The sequence below is a fragment of the Coturnix japonica genome, chromosome 2, assembly GCF_001577835.2.
Source record: "Coturnix japonica isolate 7356 chromosome 2, Coturnix japonica 2.1, whole genome shotgun sequence".
NCBI classification, from domain to species: Eukaryota; Metazoa; Chordata; class Aves; order Galliformes; family Phasianidae; genus Coturnix; species Coturnix japonica.
In genome coordinates this window covers 22,286,927-22,302,472 of record NC_029517.1, presented here as the reverse complement: position 1 = coordinate 22,302,472, position 15,546 = coordinate 22,286,927, and the positions used below count along the sequence as shown (strand labels likewise).

The 15,546-nt window shown below is 40.7% G+C and overlaps 1 long non-coding RNA gene across 1 annotated transcript in view; it reads left to right on the top strand.

Moving 5' to 3' along the window:
• Nucleotides 1–14,970, top strand: part of LOC116653028 — a 29,181-nt gene extending 14,211 nt beyond the window's left edge. The window contains exon 2 of the long non-coding RNA XR_004306406.1: nucleotides 14,416–14,970. This is a non-coding gene — a long non-coding RNA (uncharacterized LOC116653028). The remainder of the gene's footprint in view (nucleotides 1–14,415) is intronic.
• The last annotated feature ends 576 nt before the right edge of the window (nucleotides 14,971–15,546 follow it).

The window sequence follows — 15,546 nt, the reverse complement described above, 5'->3', positions numbered from 1 at the left end:
TTGCTATTACACGCAATAAACAATTCCTGTTTTTTAGGGCAATGTTGTAGTCCAGTTTTTTATTTCTTTTGCTGGGCAGACAAAATAACACATGCATGGCTTCTCTGAGTTAAAGAAGACGTTGGATTTGTGAGCACAGAAGGATGAAGAGAAAAGAGAGCTGGTGGAGAGGACAGGTGTCTGTTACCACAAAGAGGAGACAGCCTCTCAGGGGCTGCAAGGCCCCAGAGAATGAGGAAGACAGAGCCCAGCAGTGCTGGTCAGGGAAAAGAAGCCTCTTATTGCACAAGGAGCTGTACATCAATTTTACTACAAAGACGTAATTTCTTGTCTGTATGTAAGCTGAACTGATAGACATTATCTTTAGACAAATTGTTCTTTGCTCAGCTGGCTTGCACCCAAAAGCGGAGTATTTGCAGTTTGTTCTTAGATGCTGGTTAATAGCAGCTATGGGCTGGTTCTTATAATTGTGATCATACTTTACCACAGCAGTAAATATTGGAGATAAAAACAGTGTGCACAGAGTAGGATCTGGATGGGTCACAGCCAGGCTGTCACCTGACTCCTCCAACAAGAGCTTCACACCAGCATGTTCCAGGCCCCTGAAATGACTGCGTTTCTGATGTAGTAGCTACTAGCTAGCAATTAAATTGCTGTCTATAGAAAATGAGTCCAGCTGGCTCTGCTTCCTCTCTCTTGAGAGACTCTTCAAGGTTCTAGGTTCCCACAGCCAGGCTTCCATGGCTTCAAAGGCATAATTTGGCACATGCCCACTGGCATGCGTATGTCAAAGTACACGTACAGAATTTCACTGTTGAGGATTTGTGCCCCAGGGAAACTTCCACTCTGAGGTGAAATTACTTCTTTCCAAATGCCATACTTGAACTATGTAAGTACACACCCTTCAACATAATAATAGTGACTTCCAAATGCAAAGACATAGCCTCTGATTTACAGCAAGCATACCCGCCACAGATTACCTCTTAAGATATCTGAAGGCAAAGTGTTCTAGCAAGAGCTATTTACCCTAGATTCTCCCTGGTTACAAATCATCCTTATACATTATGTTGGAGGAACAATAAAGCAACCTTGCATTACCCCTTACAGACTGGCAGACGGATCGAAACACTCTGGTTTCCTACTGCTCCTCTTTCAGACAAGCATGTTGCTCAACTCTAACCTCCTAAGTAAGCCACACCTTTCTGACATGAGTTCTCATGTTTCTTTTTTCACCAGACAGAATTTTTTGTGATGGAGGATTACTGAATGACAAGTAGTGTTCCTTCATGGAAAGAAGCCACAGAAGGTTTGCTTGCCAGATGAGACACCACAGAGGCTTGACCAGCGGGTATCTTTCCTCAGACTGTTCTTATTAAGATGTTTTGCTCCCACAATCTTGCTCCCTTTGTCAACATCTTTTCTGATGTACCCAAGGAAGGTTACACGAACAGCATCCAAACCAATGACACTCCACACTGGCAGTGGTAACACATGCAAATGCAAAAGCAAAAGGTGGCAGAAGGGCAAAAACAAGTTATGCCTATGATACCACAAGTGACATAGGGCCTAATAAGGGCAGAGTAGAAGGGGACAATCATTTTTCTCACTCTGATGACTCTCTTATGATGTTGCTCAAGATGCAGTTGGCCTTCCAGGCTGCAAGAGCACACTGCTGGCTCATGTAGCAAGCCAGTCTGCCTCTATAACTGTAAAGGAAGCCTGGGAAACTGAGTTATGGTAGATGCCTGACACTTTGACAGCTAAGTCTAAGCAGTTGACTCTTATCCAAGTGAATGAAATCAAATATGTACAGAACAGCTATGCAGCTAGCATAAAAAAATCCAATTGTGACTCTGTGTTTGGCATCCTACAGATTTTCTTTTGTGCCTGGGTTCTGAAGGATCAGGGCATCTTCCAATCAGAACAGTCTTGTAATTCAGTTTCAGCTGTGGAAAGGCTTTTTGGTTTTATTACTACAGATCCGAATGAGGGCCTACCCAGGAAGGCAGCGTGTGCTGGATGGTGCTACCTGAGCAGTGTAATATATTCATCTCAGGTTACTGCAGAGGTCATGCTAGTCATCATGTGTCCAGACAGTTTTCATCTCATCTGAGAGCTTCAACAGAGAGCTTGTCCAGGACAGGTTGAAACCAGCAAAATAAGCCCATTGCTATTTTGTGTACCACTGGGTATGTAAAATTTGGTTTAATCAGTTGTTTCAGTGGAAGGAGTGGATGGGACCTTTGGCACCTAATTAGGGCTCAGGCAAGGACAAGGAATAAGTATCTACATTATGAGTCCAGAGTCAGTACTCACAGGATGCTGCTGTAGAGCTCACATCTCTGAGCTCATCAGACCAGAACCTCTTGTCCTGCAAAGCGCTGGCATCTTCTCAGGCTTATTTCGGAGGGCTGGCTTAAGCCTCAGAAGAGTTTTCCTTATTGAAAAATTGCTAGTGTTGAGTTGCTATCTGAAAGCATTTTGCATTTGCAGTAATTTCTGAACATGTCAGTTTAGATTCATTACAACATAGTGAATTTAATTAATTACAATGAAATTTAACTCACTGCAGCATCCTTAGCTTTCTCTGGACAGCATAGGCTCCTTTTAGCCTATTTCACTACCTGTAAATGTTCCTTCCCTTGGCACAAATGGCCACAGATTTTGTTCTGTTTGGGAAGCTAAGCCATCAGTGGAATCAGGCCTTTCCTGCATGCAGCGCTACCTACTTACAAAGAACATGAGAAGTCCTGTTTTTCAGTCTTCAAACGTAATCAAACCGCCAAAGATGGTATCTTTGCTTATAGTACCACATCTTTTCATCCAGTATCTCTGATAAGCTCTGCCTTTAAGCGTTTATGTCTAGCTACTCTCCTTTTAGCTGTTGTGTTTAATGTTTCAGCTCGTTTGTTCTCTTGTACATGCATACACACAAATACAGTGTTCCTTATAGAACACAATAACCTGCAGTACCATCTCAGCACATTATTCAAGATTTAGGGTGTACTTTTGCCTGGTCTTGGAAACCTGTAGTACCTCATCAGAGAGCTTTCCTGACTGCTAACTCAAATTAAGTGTGGTGGTTGTTTCCATGAGCTTCAATGATTCTTGTCCCAGCCCCTAACAATAATAGAACATATTCACCCTGGTTTTACCCTTACAGGCTTTTCTACTTGTCTGACTTTCATTTATTGCTTTATGTGGCACTATAATACAGAACAGAGGTTCTGGGTCTGGATTCTTCTCTCACTGACAACAGTTCCACAATCATCTCTTCCCACAGTTGCTAGATAGTGGAGATGCACTCAGTGCATATCTTTTAATGAAAGAGGAAATTGAGCCTTATGTTTTCATCACTTTTGCCAACTTCTGCTAAATTGTTTGTTTGCTTATTTATTTACTATTTCTCTCATACCTCAGCTATTTTTAGTTGACTTGAAAGAAAGCAGGTGACTTGTAGGAGTGCTGTGTGAGAAGACAGAACTGTCTGAGGTCCGCAAGGAAATTGCACTGAAGTGAAGAGTGTAGGAGTTAAAGCCAGGTTTCTGCCTATCAGTCATCTCTGGAATTAGGCAGATGATTCTCACACGTTTAGGAAGATATTAAATGACGAAGCTTTTAGCTGTTTCTCCTGTCAGACAACACCTGATGGCCAACAACGACGCTGACAGGGATTCACTTATGTCACAGACTTTCTTCAGGGTGAACTACAAAGAAGCATATGGGTCAGTGTGACCCATCCCTTCTTTACAGCTGTGGAAATGCATTTTTTTTTTTTTTTAACAATAGAAAAACAACTCTGTGATACCTTGATTGCTGAAAACTGCAATTATCATCATTGTTTATGCATTAGGGAAACCTCATCCTAAATCTGGCACCATATGGGGGTGAAAAGAGCAGCTGCTGACATTTCAGGATAATCATTATGATCTAGCTGCAGATATGACTCAGCATGATGAGTCTGACAACAAGAACGAGGAGGAAAAAAGCAAAACAGCACAGGCAGGTTTCAAATGTCGCTTCAAGGCATCAACCCAAGTGCGTTTTCAAGGGGAGAGTTTTTCAACATGCAGAGTGGGACAGCTCCATCCCAGCTCTGAACGGGTAGACTAGGCGGAAATGTAGACCTGCATAACCAAAAGGCTTGATCATGTTTGTGTGTGTTGTAATTCAAGTGAGAAAAATAATAACTGTTTGGAAGTGTTTGGGGATCTTGTTATTCCCCCGCAGTTTTGTGAAAAATAAATCTATACCAAGCCAGACCATGCAAACAGCCCCGCCTCCCTGCTTGCAACCTCACCTGGAAGAGCTGGCTCCTCAATTTCCATGAGTTTGGCATTCAACTGATTCATTTTGATCAGAAAAGTATCAGAGATATTTGGCTTCTTCCACGCAGCTCCAGTGGTAATCTTTGGCTTCCCTGTATTATTTCCCTGAACATATCCACTTTTTCTTAGAATGTGTACAGAAAATTCCACTGCAGATGACCTTTTAATGTATTAAATCCCCTGGATATGTTTTTGACTTCCCCAAGCAAGGCTGCTCCTTTCCTCCATACATCTGAATCACATAAATGTTTTCACTATCACGAATGAATCATGTATGACACTACTCATACTGAAGAAAATTAGTACTAGAATCTCATTTCATATCTCCAAAGCCAAGGTCTGGTGCATTAGATTTGTCAACAAATAATAACTGTGTTTACTCCATAAATGTCTACTCCAAATATCTTCTGTCGCTTGTAGAATTTTTGTTGGGATTATGTCTTCTTTTATGGAGGAATTCATGCGCTATCACCTCTGACATGATCCATTAGAGATGCAAAATACAAATGCTTCCTTCTCAAAATGCTCATCTGGGGAATAGATGAGAAGGTTACACAGTGCCTGTCTCAAGACTAAGATTCACTCATACTTTTATCATAGGATTGTTCCCATTTTGTGAAGAGGCAAGCCTGAATTAGCATGGATGCGATTCCTTTCTAGCAATAGTGTCGAGGCCATAGAACCCTGAGCTAAAACAATACTAAGACCAAGCTTCTGCGCACCTTTCACCAGTTCAGCAGTTTACAATTCATCACCTTCCTGTGACTGAGGTCATCAGTGAAGGACATGGCAGCAAAGCGTGGCTATTGACTGGAGTAGTTGATCTGGCTTTTGGAGGTTGGCCAAGAGGCAACTCAACCTATAGCGGTTGGGTATTTCTCCTTTATTCTAATAAAATCATACGTAGGATCAAATCAATAATAAATTGTTTTGTAGATACAAGCTACACTTTTCAAAGCATTGCCGGGTATTGAGATGTGTCACAATCTCTATTGTCCTGTTTTGAAATACAGTCACTGCTGTTCTGGCTGGTTTTGTAGATTCTTTCATAGCTCAAATATTCTCTTTGTTTCCAATATTATATAAATTCTCAGATATAAATGAGCAGCCTGACAATCCAAATTCCTATGATGTCAATTTGAAAAGATGGTATTTATCATTTAATAAATACATTTATAGTGTGTTCCTATGGCTGTAGAGAAGGGAGATGAAGCTGAAGGGTCTACGACCTGTGCTCTTCTTCTCTGGTAGTCAACTGAATATTTGTGTTATGATGGAGACGTTCATGGCTTAGTATTGCTGTCTGTACTCATTATCACTGTTGTTATCATCTTCGTTATTTCACACTCTAAAGATCAAACTCCCTCTGTATTAGAATCTGAACAAGAAAGTGAGAAGCCCCGCTCCCACTCTAATCACCTCTGTTCATGTTTTGACAGCACAAGGAAAGATGGGTTCCTGCTGTGCTGTGTGGAACAGCACCCATCTGATGAGGATTGGTGTGTGAAAACAATACTGTTCTCCTCCTTTCCCATGCTCTCTAAAAAACCCTTCAAATAACATGAGAACTTGCACAGCAGCAAGCCAAGGGCCATGGACTTCTAGGCAGGAGGCAGCCTGCAGATCCTGGCTGTGCTGGCACTCCTTTATTACTGGTAAAATTTCATTTCTTGTCTCAAAGAGGTCAGCAATACAAACAATTTCCATGCAAAAGATGTATTTTACTTGCAAAGTAGCCTCTGAATCTACAGTGTTGGACTTCAGAGATGGAAGCCGTCTATCAACTGAACTAGCTCTATCATATTGTTTACTCAGTTATTTGGAGAGTGTGGTGATGGCTACACCTCTGCAGATGTCTGGCTACATCTCTGTTTATATAGATTTGACTTGATTACGTGCTGTATCGATCACTTTACTGATGACCCATGGGTGACTTGGACACTGTCTAATGTATTGCACAAAGCTGCGATTTTATCTCTGTGAAGTCTCAGATGACTTGATCAAAATCAGTGTTTTTTTGGACAGAATTATCCACAGTTCAGAAGAAGGGATGTTGTTGTCTTAGTGGTGCTGAAAGTTTAGATCTAAATTGATACTGAGTTTCTGTCCCATGTGGTGTGTTGCAATGAGCTGATGCTTCACTGCTCTTCTGGAAAATCTGTTCTTCCATGATGCTAGCCAGTTTTCATGCATAAATACAATGAGCATAGCTTTTCTTGCGGAGGAGCAATATGTGATTTGAATTAAATATGAACACACTGGATATTTCCTCTTGTTAGTGCTAGAAAGCCAATGTATTTTCTTCAGATGATCCATCATGCAGTCGAATTGCCACTTCCTGCTGGAAAGGCCATTCTGATAAAACTGATGTGCACTGCAGAACTGTGAACTCAGAGCTGAAATACAGTTATGACCGAGGTGCCTTGAGTAGCTGCTGTGTCAGCCCCTGAGGATTATCGCTTCATTTACCTCTTGAATTTTAGTGTGATCTGTTACAATTCTCGATCTTTAGTTGTTCTGCAATAAAGACTGGGAAAAAAAATTACAATGCATTTGATATAAACTCCCATACATTTCAAACATAGCCAAGATCTTGCCTTGTGTCTGGAAAACGTGCTGTCTGAACAGTGAAACTGCAGTGAACAGCATAAGATTTTTGCTGTCTGTCAACAACGTTGAGAAGCTATTGCAGCATCTTAACTAAACCTTCATTCTCAGTGTGCTCTTACGCACTCTAGGTCTCTACAGGATACAGTGGGACAACTGTGTGCATTGCAGCCATGATAAGAAGACAGATGTTTTTCCAGCTAAGATGTTGCAACCATAACTTAGAGGCCAAAACAGAAAAAGATGTTGTTTTTTTTTTTTAAAAACAACAATGGTAGCAAAACTACCCTTCTAACAAATGTATGGTATTATTCCTCAATTCGTTTTTAAGACATGATGTTTCTCATCCTATTTAACAGTATACAGAAGGAAACAATAAAACTTGCATCACAGATCTGAAGAGTAGTTTTTGGGCCGTGCCCTCATGTTGGTCTAGAAGAAAATAAGGAGCAGAAGGCTAAGCCAAGAACATGTGTGGGGACTGGCACCACGAAAATGCTCCAAATTCCTGGTCAGATCCCCTCTGTTTTTTGTACGCCCATTCTAAGCAATGTGACAATGTGTTTGCTTACTGGTTATATCACCACTGGAGACAGAATGTCCTCTGGGGCTCCTCCAATAGGAGGATGATTTGTTGGTTTAGCAATCATTAACTCATCCCTATTTTTTTAACGCAAATTAAAGTTGGCAGTAGAGTAGGCTCATGCTGCTCAGTGGCAGCTCCTTGGCAGCTCCTCATACTCTCTGGTTAGGTCCTCTTTGCCAACCAACACATGGACTTCAGCAATTGTTTGGAGTGCTTCAGCTGGCTTGTAATCAGATTTATCTTCTCCGAGCTGTACTGGCAGGTAACTTAAAGGCCTCTCAAAACATCTAGGGCTTTTGCTGAAACCACTAATGCACTCACTAGCTGAGCTATTTGTAACTGGAAGTAAGTAGCTGGATGCCATGTCTGCATGCATCAAATCATCTAGTAAACCAAAAGCTTTAGGTTAGAGAACATTTTGAACTGGAGAGGTACATGCAAATACTTCCAGCTTGGGATGAGGTCAGTGGTCTCCACTGGTTTCTGGGACACTGAAGCTGGGGTATTTGTAACGTTCAAAAGGCTGCTGACAACATCAATCAAAACCTATTATGTGACACATTATTTGCTTGGAGATCTGCTGTATTAGGATGCCATGTGGCTGGAATCAGATAATTTTAATTGTTATCATATGTAATTGTCAGCCACATAATCGTGTCTGACCAAGCTTTAACAGTGCTTGTCTTTCAGACTTCTTTCCTGAGGCCTAAAGTTTTTTGTGGATTACTTCAGCAGTCTTTAATACCTAAAGAAAAAGTTTTCACAGGCTGGACATAGTCAGGATCCTCCATCTGAACAATAAAACGTCTGATGTCAAACCAATTCTGTAATCTGACTTCCCCAGGATTTCAGAATTCATTATGAAATGCTATCAAGCTGTAATAGAAGCAGTGAAACCTTTTGTTCCAATCACGCAAAAGCAAACAGATTCTGCTTTTAGTCACATTGTTTTGAATGGATTTACCCTCTGTTTCTGCTAATATAACTGGCTCAGCAAGTTTCTAGGAGATAAAAATATACTACAGAATGGGAGAGGAGGGGGGATGCTAACAGTTATTAATTATTGTTATTGAAAGAAGTAGAAAGAAGCCGAAGTTCTATTGTGGTTCTTATTATTCTAAAATCAACACCGAGGCACGCTGTAACGCCATCATGTTCAAAGCATTTGTGATGGTAGTATTTTCGTGATTAGTCTGATAGTATTTCCGAAGGTAAAATTAGTTGCATGTCTTCCCAGTGTTTTACTTCAGGTTTATAGCTAACAAATAAGGACTGCTCTATCTAGCAACTTGCAGCCCTGCAAGACAAGCTTGTTGCAGACTCAGTTACACATACTAAATATCTGATTAACTTTTTCTTTCATAATATCCCTTAAGGTTAGATTAAACAATGATAATCCACCTCCTTAGAAGGCAGTGGTTGATAAACAATTGCCTTGATAAGAGACTGAGAATGTGGTAAGAAACAAATAAAGTCTGGATTCCAAATGTAAAACAAGCTTGCAGAGTTTTGCTTGAACTCTTACATAGACAGATACAAGAGTAAGAGATCGCTTTTCATTCCTCATAACAGAGGCAGAGGAGGAAATGCTGGCTCTGGTAAATTTGTGTTGATCTGTACTCATGTGTGTAGATCATAGAATATGATTTGTCTGCTTATGTGTCTCTTTGTATGTCTTTATGGTTATTCTTATATTAAACAGAAAAGACTCTTTTGTTTTGGCTAAAGTACGTCTTCCTCTTGGAGATGTTTCTATGACTATTGCTGAAACAGCTAAAGAATATTAGGCCTTGTACAGACCCTGAAGGAGCATTGGGAACATTCATTCAATCTCAATTCCCAGCTGATGCCTGGTTTTTTAGATCTGTCAGCCAGTTTTTAATCCATTTGATATGTGCTTTATTGGTATTGCACAATGCTAATATCATAATACTATGTCAGTTTCTGTGGATATTAATTTAACCCTTCCTTTTTCCTTCTGCACTACTGCAGTATCAGTTCTTTTCATGTAGAATTGTGGTGGTTCCTCCATGACAGGCAGCTCAGCTCCACCATGTCGCTTTCTCTCTCTCTCTCCTCAACAGAGCAGGGGAAAAAATACACCGAAAAAAGGCTCATGGGTTGAGATGAGGACAGGGAGATCACTCACCAGTTATCATCACTCAGCTTAAGGGAGATGAAAGTGATTTATTGCCTACTAATAAGAGAATAGAGAAGCGGGAACTAAATGCAAACTCCAAGCACCTTTTCCATATCCACTCTCTTCTAACTCCTCCCCCGCATGGTGCAGGGATATGGGCAATGGAGGCTGTGGTCAGTCCATAACTCTTTGTCTCTGCCTCATGGTTGCTCCCTGCTCTTGCTGCAGGGTGGGGTTGGTCCTGCGTGGGCTTCCCGCAGGCTGCAGCACTTTGAGCACTGTTCCAACACAGCTCTGTACCACGAGGCCCATCCTTCACGGGCAACCTGCTGAATTTCCTTCCAGTCTTCACCTTGATCTGAACAAAGTCTTACAATGTACATCCAGAAAGTATGAAAAGAAAAGCCATTAAGGGGAGACATAAAAAAACAATCCTACGTTTTAAATTGTGGTTCCAGATTTCATAGTGAGATGAGTACAGTGTCTCATGCAAAAAGCTGATCCATTATAAGTGCTGAAGCCAGCATAGCTACTATTGAAATCGGGAACCTATGTTGTTGGTATTCTTCAAGTTATATAATTGAATGAGACATGCGTAACCAATTTTACTATAATGCAATGACAAGGAAATTAGCTTCTACAAGCATTGACTATTCAGTATGTTTAACGTACCTGGAGCCCCAAAATACATGTATTTATTACCAAAGTCTGTGGATAGACAGAAGTAAATAGGCCCAGAGAAAACGTGGTGGTGATGGTATTCTGTAGCTGGCATCCAAATAAGTTGTTTTTCAGAGTAATTACTGCATAGTATCGTACACAGAGTCTGAAAGATATTAAATAGAACACTAAGTTAGTAATGCTGGAAAATTCAGTCTCGTACCTAGTATGTATTAATTCAAACTGCATGGGTGATATAAATATGCCTACATACAGTGCAGTGTATGAGTAATTTGTATAAAAGTATTTGAGGAGTGCAAAAGGAGCTGGGAAGAATCAAGGTAAATTAACAAAGTGAATTAAGACAAGGTCTGGGGGAAAATGTTGTTTCAGCCTAGACCAAAATCTTCACTTTGTTGAGTTACAGATGGCTTTTCAACTGCAGCAGCCTCAAAGGTGGACATGAGGCAGATCAAACGACGACTGAACTCTGGAGGGCAACGCCAACTTTGAAAATAATTAGGGATAATGTTGGGATACTGACTACAGAGATCATTTTCTTTCAGATCACTAATATGAAAGGGAATTCTTAAGAAAACAGAACTGTCTCCACCTTTAAATGGCAACAAAAAGAAATGCAGCAAAATGGGTAGTTGGTTAAATTCTGTGTTCCTAGACACGTGCCATTTCCCATTTGTAATCAATGAGAAGCTTCTGTACGCACCTCAGGGCAGAATCTGGCTCATGATATGTAACACTTTTACATTGATTTAGGATGATTAATGGTCAAGTCAGTAGCTGTGTAATATTTGTGAATTCGACTCTATCACTGCTTAATTTTATATGATTTTTAAATTTACAGCTGCCATGGAAAATGACCAGAAATCTACAATCTGAGAAAACCCATCCATCATCTTCAGGCACTCTTCCAATCTGTTAACTTCAGCTGCTACTAAGAGGTGTCTGAGTCCAGGAAAAGCAATTATTACGATGTTTTACAGAATAGCTTCCAGATAGTGGATGATGTAAACTGCTCTTGGGCAACATTTCTTCTGAGCAAGCAGGCTTTTTTTTTTTCCCCTTCAGTAAGTGTCTTTACCTACGTAAGCATGATAAAAGCAGAGGTAGGGAGACAAAGTCTTAAGTGTTGGAAATGGGGATTGACCCTAGCTACTGTGCCTGTTGATACTGTTTACACTTGGATTGCTGTGCTTTGTGAAGTTCTTGTTACATCTCGGTCAGCTCAGGAAGGAGGAGTTATTATTGCCTGGCATGGAGATGTAGTGGTTAGCATGCTGCACCACACAGTGCCAAGTCAGGCATCCTGGTTTGACTTCAAGTTCCCTTCCAAAACGTTATATTTTAGCAAACAGAACCAGCAATGCAAACCAAAGCCAAACTAGTGCACCAGGATCTCTATTCTGTTCCTTGCTATTCTGAGGCCCTAAATAAAAGTGCAGCATTGCTGCAGGTGGCTCCCAAGTAACACCTCCCAGATCATTACCTCCCCAGAGTAATTGCATTGTTGAGTGACTGAGGTGGATATCCTGCAGATGTAGGGAGGACAGAGGAGGAACTCCTTCACAGGGAAGGAGGTCAAAGGAAGAGTGGATAGTTTTATCTGGGACGGCTTTCACTGCAGCCTGATTCTATAGCGAGCAAACTCTGGCAAGGAGTTGAGGAAAAAAACATGAAAAATCAATTATGACAACAAACATAAATCAGCAACATTTCTACATTAGGACCTTGGAGCCAAAGCATGCAAGATCAGTCAGAGAATGAAACGGTGGCATCTCATCAAGCCTCTCTGATTAGTTTCATGGGCTGGTTCCTATCACACTTCTGCAGCAAGTTCCTCGCTACTAGTTGCTGGCTGCTCACTCACCCTTGCTGGCAGATGTTGGCTTATGAGTAACTCTTAAATCATTTCAGTCTGCCACCGCTAGACTCCTTGATCCTGATGGCTGTTTCTGGCCGATGACGTTCATCATGCTTCAGACACTTATCTAGCTCAGTGGACTGGATGACTTGTCTACTCAATTCCACTTTTGAAGCATATCAAGGATCATCTTGGCATTTTATTTTATTTTTTATTTTTTTTATTTTTTATAAATTTCTTTTTGAGTTTTGACACTAAGAGGGATTGTGTGGTCTGGATAACTTCTGAAACTTCAAATTAATGTGCTAGATCTTTCTGCATAGCATGTAGTCCAAACCTAGATACCCATTTAATTTGCAAGCAAAAATCTTGGTCTTGAATACCATCTTTAAGCTGTTTGCTAGGAGAAAGGAGATCATTGTATCCTTATCATCTTTGACTGATGAAAGAACTAGAAAGGTACATATATTGGAAGGTCAGAAATTGTAATTTGCCTTGCTTAAGAAAAACTGTTCAGTGCATCAAGATATTTTAAAGCATCGAAGCTTCTTTTGCCAGCAGATGCACATTGACACATAGTATATATTATTAAAATATGTGTAGGCATTCATCCTAACGCTAATTTTTATATACATCATATGATTATAATCTGTATTTTTATTCCTTATGTGTGTGTAAAATTCCTTTTTATATCTACATTCACTTACATAGGTTTATGTTTCTCTTCAGTTTATTCTCACGCCTTTAACTGTTGAAGACTGATGAATGCCACCAAACACCCTGGTTTTGGTCTCTAATAAGAGGGTAGGGTACATTGCTGAAAGGTCATCAAGTGGTGTTTGGGAGTTCCTGGTCTCCCGGACACTCTGAAGATTACTGAGTTGAAAGGCTGATCATATGAAGCCATATGACTTCTGAGAAGATCACATTTTGGCTCTATGAAGGCCTATACCTGAAACATTCGCTGGGTTAGTTACATGTGCCACTGTTTCTCGGGCAGTGGTCTGCTGCAATGTTGGAAGGTTGTTAAAAGTCCCTAGGGAACAAATGTTCTCATTCTCATGTCTTATTGGTTTTTTGTTGCGTTTCTTTTTTGCTTCATGTGAATGGTTTTGGTCACTAGTGATGTAAAGCATTAAACTGTGATGGTGAAATTATGAGCTGGAAACATATGGTGGCAGCTGCTTGATTCTGGATGGTGTCGTGCTGCAGGCAATGATGAGAGAGGTGAAAATAAGAACATTGTTTCCAATTTGTCAGATGGGTTGTAGCACTGACAGAAAGTCCAACAGACAATTTCTAGGCTAGGAATTATGAGCCTATTGAACTGGAAAAATGCTACATCTTAATACCCATTATGTCACAAGATTATTTTAATTAAATATGTAAATTAAGATGTGTCGAAGCAATGACTATTAAATTTAAAGACGTATTTTTCCATTAGTTAGAAATCAGAAATCACCTATTTCCTAGAGACATCCGTTTGCAACAAGAATGGCTCTGATCTTTCTGGTATTGCTCTGCTGTGTTATTTCACAGCGATGTGTTCAGTCTGTAAAGCACAGACCAGTCATGAATATGGTGCTTTTTTCATCCAGATCCAGATTTTTTCATCTTGGTCCCTAAATCTTGTCAGACCCATCACGCAGCTCATGTAACAAGTCTCTGACAGTTATAGAATCATAGAATCATAGAATGACCTGGGTTGGAAGGGACCTCAAGGATCATGAAGTTCCAACCCCCCTGCCTGGCAGGGCCACCAAACATACACATTTACTATATCAGGTTGCCCAGGGCCCCATCCAACCTGGCCTTGAAGTTCTCTATCTCTTCCTGAAGTGAAAAAGTCAGAGGGGAAAAAAACCAGGAGTTCTTATGTATAAGAATTAGATAATTACTCCAGTCTGGATGCTGCTAAAGCCAAAAGTAACAGCACATATTAAAGCAACAACAGCAGCCCAGCAGCCAACACGTTACCTGTAGAGCACAATGTTCCAGATGCACCACACTGAATTCAAATTCATATGAGTCGGTTCACTGAGTAATTTGGCTGAGAGGCACTGGAAAACAGGTGGCTTTTTTTCAGCTTTATACTTTGCGACTCGTGAAGGTCCCCATAGTCACGTTTCTGTATGCTGTTCCTTTGTGCCTTCCTTTGGGCTTCTCAGAAGGGATGTGTGAATAAAAAGAAACCTGAGTTCTGTGTTGCTTGTAGGGCTTGGTTCAAAGAGGATTGGCAGCCACAGAACGACCTCACCAAGGCTTCCAGGACTTCCAGTTACGTCATTAATGAAGACCTTCTGAACATTTTGATCTTCTGCCTTCCCTGTGAAGAAGAATAATGATCCCACCTTTGAGAAAGGTTTTGAAATTGTCAGGGATTTAGATATTAATCATTCTTATGCCTCTTTAGAAGCAGTAAGAAATGAAACAGCATTTACAGAAAGACTGTGTTTTATTATATTTACAACAATGGAACTGGAATATAACCTTTTTATTTAAAAATCAAGCTGCAGATTAAGTTTTGATTGCAGTATTTTGTACTGAAAATAAGAATAATGGAAGCAATTAAGTATTCATATTCCTGCTCTCACACAAACACCTTCCATGGTGAGCCTGTTTATGCAACTGCGTGTGCCATACAATTGTTTTTATTACCTTCTTATAAAACAGCCTGTATAAAACACCTTCTTTTTGATTGTTTCTCTGCGTATTGTTGAGCGTGTTTGCATTCTAAAGGGCTTTGCCTCATTAAAGCAATTACTGTAAACTTGCTGTAGTTTGTTGCTTTTTTTCCCCCCCTTCATCCTCTGAGCACTAGAAATATCCATAAAGAGCTCTTGCCCAGTCAGGATGTGCTGTATCTACCAAAGCTAGCAGTGGGAAGCTTCATTCTGAGCACAAAAAAAATCTGCAGAGATTTTCTTCAGCTGGAGGATCAAAACAGCAGTGAGCCCGAGGGGGGATGGAGCTGAGCAATGCCTGCTCTGGCAGCTCCCCCTCCCTCGTTCTGACACAAGCACAAGAAGAGCAGAGATTTCCAAATGCAATCTTTCCCACATGAAGGGAGGAAATTAAAGTGGACGAGTTTGCAGTGGGGCAAGATTTGGGTTGATTCTCTTACAGGTTTGTGGTTTTAAATAGGGTAGAGCCATCTGTCACCTCTTCCCATGATAGATCCCAGCGTTAGCCCACATCTAGGACTCACTTGATCAGATGGAAGGGACCTTCAATTTCTCCAATACCTCCACTCTGCTGGTGAGGAACAACATATGTACAACACCCATAAAGGGCTTCGGCAATTTGCTTCCTCCTGGCTGCTGGGAGTGAGGAGAGATCTCCCTAA